This window comes from Hippocampus comes, unplaced genomic scaffold (assembly GCF_001891065.2).
Source record: "Hippocampus comes isolate QL1 unplaced genomic scaffold, H_comes_QL1_v1.1 scaffold245, whole genome shotgun sequence".
NCBI classification, from domain to species: Eukaryota; Metazoa; Chordata; class Actinopteri; order Syngnathiformes; family Syngnathidae; genus Hippocampus; species Hippocampus comes.
In genome coordinates this window covers 681,502-687,316 of record NW_017805834.1, presented here as the reverse complement: position 1 = coordinate 687,316, position 5,815 = coordinate 681,502, and positions in this window count along the sequence as shown.

The following is a 5,815-nucleotide window of genomic DNA, read 5'->3' as shown; positions in this document are numbered from 1 at the left end:
GAATAGTTTGTTTTGTTATTGTTTGGTTGGTGTCTTATATGAAACTGCGACATTGCACAATTTATTGGACAGACTTGTTTAAGATCACACAGAGTAATTTGGGTGGCATTTCATTTCGTATTTTTAAATCATCTTTTTATTTTTGACTATCTGTAAATTTAGTTTCCTGCTCTTAATTGTGAATGCATATTTGATGGTTTTAAATGCTCCTGAAATTAAGTGCTGCTTGACGAGCCTATACAGTATTGCGTTCATGTATGTGACGTCACTGAAGGCCTAAGGTTGAAATGCACGGCCCGCCACTGGAAGCCAAGAAATACACATTATAACGAAAATGAAATGTGTGGTTTCATACAAACAAAAAAAAAAGTGGTAATCTCGCTCGAATGTGATAGGAAAGGAAATTTCCGAGTCGCCAGTGAAGTCTATATTCTGCTCATATTTAGTTTGTACTCTGCTCATATTCAGTCATGTTGTATAACTTTCCCATGTTCGCAGTATAGCTTTGCATCTTTGTAACAATCATCACCTAGAATTGGAATACTCCCTGCTGAAGACGCACAAACTTTGGAATGCGCCAAGCTGAGAATTGGTTTAGGAGAAACGAAAGTTATGATATCACACCTTGTGTCTCGGTACCGCCCTTCCGATGGTATAAAAATGATGTGAAGCTCTTCCTGCTTCGCACTCGTGACGCGCAGCCATTGTCTGTAATTCGTGGGTGCCCGGAATATTCTGTCATTAAAAGCTTCAAAGCAACTGTTCATCGACTCCAGCCTTTATTTGGATTACCAACATTCTCCTCCTCCGAAATTCAACGAACACGCGGGGGAGAGGAGGCCGCTCTTCCCCCAACACCAGGCTCCATTTTTCGTTTTGGAAATAAGTTTCCAAGCCAGATGTACTTGTACACCTAAGTATTGCAGGTTGTACATGGAAACATTTTATTGTTTCCCAAATCAATAACCTGTGTCAAAGCCACATGTCAACTCAAGTGTGTAAATAAAGCTAAAATGCAAACTCCACGCAGGAAGGCCGGAGCCCGGATTCGATCTTATGACCTCTGCACTGTGAGGTGGTCGCGCTATCCAGTCGGTCACCGTTCTGCCCTTAAAAAATGTATGTTTCATTTTTATTTTCTGGGCAATGTATTATTTGTGTTTGAGTTGAAAAGAAGAGAATGCTTCAGATTTAAATGTTCAAATCAAGGAAACAAAATGTTAGCGTATGAGTGAGAAGGTATCCAGGATATGACAAAAAGAGTCAGGGGTACACAAGCCCAAAAACGCAAGGAGTCATTATGAGATAAGATATCTTTGGGGCTAGATTAACTCTATATGATGTCGATGTTGTAACCCTTTATTCAACAATGTGGAACTTATGGTGCAAAAATGGCAACAATCGATTTCTGTCAAATGTTAACTTTATTTTAAAAATTAAAATTCCCAATTTGTTTTTAGCTCTACTAATACAACCTCGTGAATGTTAAGAATATCTTCTGATCTGGGAAAATTCCCCCAAAAGCTTTTCCACTCTTAAGTTGTCAGACTGAAAAGTCATCAACAGTCAAAAGTGACTCACATTAATCCAAGCAAAGACCCTTGAGTGACCCTTGGTCTGTTTTCATTTGAAGTGAACAATGACCGCTGAGGAAAACCTTTACCTTTCAAGACGGAATTGTTAAGAGCCACACCTTTGATCAATGAGAGCAAAATAACATCATCAATCAGAGAGGAAGCAGAGGTGGGAGAGAGGCGGAGCAACATTATGACATCATAAGGCAAATTTGGGATTTTCTAACAAAGGGCCCCTTTGTCATAGGGTGAAACGGTGTCCCTCTTTGGGCAGACTGAGTATGTCATTCTTTAATTGGGACAATTTGTCACCACAATCGGGATGCCTTTGATGTTCGAGAATGGAGTCGGGATGCACAGACAAGCAAGCGGTGGTCCTCCCGATTGTGATGAAACATTTTAACAACATTTCGTCGGCACAGTGGTGTCTGCTGGCAGCCAGAGACTTTGACTCGGACACGGGGGCCATCTTGGCTGACATGTGCACAGAGATTGCTCAGAAACTCTCAGCTGACACCCTGAAAATGATCCTGCCCCTCTTCCAGCAGCGGGTGGCGGACATGAAGTCCAAATGCATGGCCCCGGTCATGGACGGCGCCATGAACGCCGCCTTCGCATCAGCGCTCAGCATTCCCGAGCAGCCGTGTGACTATGCCAACAAGCTGGACTCGCTGCTTGCAGAAGAGATCTCCCAGAGGGTCAACCGGACTTTGGCTTTGGCCACGGACACAGACGCTGAGCAACCGTTGTCCGTCATCTACGTCCCGGGGACGTTCACCAAGCTGGAGGTTCTGTACAAGATGGTAAGGCTCTCTTGTGGTGCACTGTGGTCTTACCTCGGCCAAGTTGAATCCAACACACGGTGTTTGGGAGCATGCTGGCGTCAACATAACGGCAGCACTCAGGTGACGGAGAATGAGAAGCCTCAGAGTCGAAAGTCATCTTCCAGTCCAAAATCAAACATTGGTGTAGGAGAGACAACGGAGGCGGTGACTGAAATCCTACGAAAGTGGTCAGAGCCCACAGACACTGATCCTGTTGGTACCGTACCAAATACCTCTACGGACATTCACGGGACAGCTTCTGATATTGTCACAACAATTAAGGGCGACCTTCACTATGCCAACAACATAGACAGAAAGACCAGTGTGTCTGCCTGTCCTCATTTTGATCTAAGGTTGATCCTGAAGACCTTGACCAATTTTTTTTCTTCTCGAGAGCAGCCCACGCCCCACCACGAGGTCCTCCGAAAAAGCAGCTTCGTGGAGTTTTCAAAAAATCGATTTGCCAAACTTGTGACAGATGTTGCCTCTCCAGATGTGCAGAAGGAATCCGACTTCCTGGTGGGGGTTGAGCAACGCTCAGCCCGTGGCAGCGCATTCAATCATGAGGGATCCCTGCCGGTGTCCAACCTGGAGATGCCTGGTAGTCCTCCTCCACTCAACTTTGAAGGAATACAAGACGAAGTGGAGGACCTGTACGACAAGTTTCCGTTGGAAGGGCCAAAAGTCAGCAAGACCCTAGAGAGTCTTAGAGGTGACATCACAACGTTCTCAACACAGCTGAGAGATAAAATTTACAATTACATCGAGGCTAACCAGTCCAGCCTCACCGAGGAGTTTTCAGGCAGGCAATCTCCACACAGATGCAGTGGGCAAAAAGTTCAGCATCCAGAGATCATGAAAAACATTATCGAGGATTCGGTCGGGAAGTTTTTACAGCAGGTGCTTCTTTGGATGGAGATGGAGCCAAGAAAGAGGAAGGCGAGTGCCGACGAGGTGTGCGGTGCCTTAAAAGACATCGACACTCTCATCACCACCATTGTGACCTCGGAAAATAAAGCTTCCAGTTCGCAGAGGGCTCCGGAGACAGAGTCAGAAGCTTCCCCGTCTGTGTCTACCCAACAAGACGAGGAGCAGCCAGAGGCCTTCATCAGTGAGTCTTCACTACGAGAGGTGACCAGGAACTTTGTTAGCATGCTGATCATCACAATGGTCAAGTATTTCCCAAAGAAGGTCCGCAAGTCTCTGCAGCCAGATGACATGCTTCTGATCATTCGGCGTCTCTCCGAAAAAGTGCTCAAAGTCAACTTGGCATCACTGGCGGCCGAGGACATGATCAGCTACAGCAGATTCATCCAGGCAGTCATCAAATACATCTTCAGACAGTTTGGCTCTAAGGAGAAGTTGCTAGTAGCATTAAGGTCTGATGAGCCGTGCTTTGATGAAGCTGTGCTGACACACCTGACCAACACACTCAACAACTGGCACGACAAAGCCGGGCAGAGTAGAATCAGAAGGTTCTTCTCCTCTGTGGGCAAAGCCCTCATAAGACCCTTCACAGTTTTCAGTCCGAAACACTAATAACATTTGCCGCCTAGCTGGTATGGAGCTTTTGCTAAAAGTCGCTCACGGTCTTTGATTTTTTTTTTTTTTTTAAATCAGTCACATGGAGCTGGAAAAACTGGTGTTGGACAAGCAGCAAGTCTTTCAGACCGGAAGGCTCAATACCTTGTAGGTGATGACCAAATATCCCTGGAGCCAACTTTCAAGCATCAGTTTATGGCAAGATGATCAGATAAATTCTCTCGGAGATTGTTAAAATATGACCGCTATGCAAGCACTAAAATGGTGCCGAATTTTAAAGAAATTCAAAATGGCAGTCTTCCTGTGAGGTTTACCATATGCCTCCAAAATATTTTTTGGAGGTACTGTATTGGGCTGTGACATGTGCCTCCCAGTTTTCAACGATGAAGGTGTAACTGAATGGTTCATCAAAAATCGTATGGGGCACCACAAAGACATTTGTGCAACAAATCTCTAAAATATAGATTTTGTGCCAGGCCTGATATGTGTGCTTCATTAAGTTTTGTCCACATTTAGACCTTCAAAATTCACATTTTTCTTTGCAAATGGCACGTTGACACTGCAAAAAAAAAAAAAAAAAGGGGAGATATTAACAATTATCTGCAGAAAATTACCTCTGAATAATGAATAATGTGACATATTGTTACATTCCTGGATCACATGGATGCCTCAACTTACTAGCTGTTCGCTTTGCAAAATGTAAAGTGCCTGCAGAGGAATTGTGCACCTTATAAATGCTGCTGAGTCACGTGTAATAATGCACCGAAAAAACTGTAAAAACGAAAAAAAGAATTTATGCAGATTTTCAAAAAATTTAAATGAAGACGTCTGACCTGGCCTGGCTTCGAGGCAACTAGGTTGATTCTGCCAATAGCAAATGCTTGTCTCAAAGATTCAGCCACATGGGCCAATAATGTAAACTTGTAATCTTCCAAGCCTTGATATGATTGCAAAGACTCACCATTGTAGTTCTTCCCATCTGATGTCGTGATAGTTGTAAAAAGCACTCCTGGCGCTTCATAGGCACCTGTAATATTCAACCTGTCCATTCTGCACGTATCTCATTTTCATCAATGTGAGATGTGAATTTACGTGGAGGAATGTTGACTGGGTGGCCCAGTGGACAAGTGGTTAGCGCGTCGACCTCACGGTGCAGAGGTCATGGGTTCATTCCTGGCTCTGGCCTTCCTGTGTGGAATTTGCATGCATGGGTTTTCTCTGGGTACTCTGGTTTCCTCCCACATTTCAAAAACATGCGTGGCAGGTTAATGGACCACTCAAAATTGTCCCTAGGTGTGAGTGTGAGCGCGTATGTTTTTTTATCTCTTTGTGCCCTGCGATTGGCTGGCAACCGGTTCAGTGTGTCCCCCGCCTACTGCCCAAAGACAGCTGGGATAGGCTCCAGCACCTCCTGCTACCCTTGTGAGGATAAGCGGATCAGAAAATGGATGGATGGATGAATGAAATGTTGACTGATATATGCTCATTTTGTCACTGCTCTCCATTGTTAATCATTTGCCTGCTGCTACTATCCTGCTGGAATGGTTGCGTTAACTCATGTAAACAAATGGACATGTGAAATCTGGACCTCGACACTTGCTGCGCACATGGTGAGAATGCCTGTGGCATCTACTTAGTAGTAGCTGGAGTGCAATTACACTTACTGAGCATGGGAGAAAAAAAACACGTTCTCTGGGGTCACAGGCGTCCCACCTCAGGATTGTATTGCAGCTCGCTGTTTGAGAAGGATCGAATTAGTGTTAAAAAAAAAAAAAGTCAATTTATTTTATTTATCACACATTAACAATTAAACTGGATACCACGCTCAACACATAGCTTACTCCGGCGTTGTAGGACAAACAAAAGTTTTTTTCT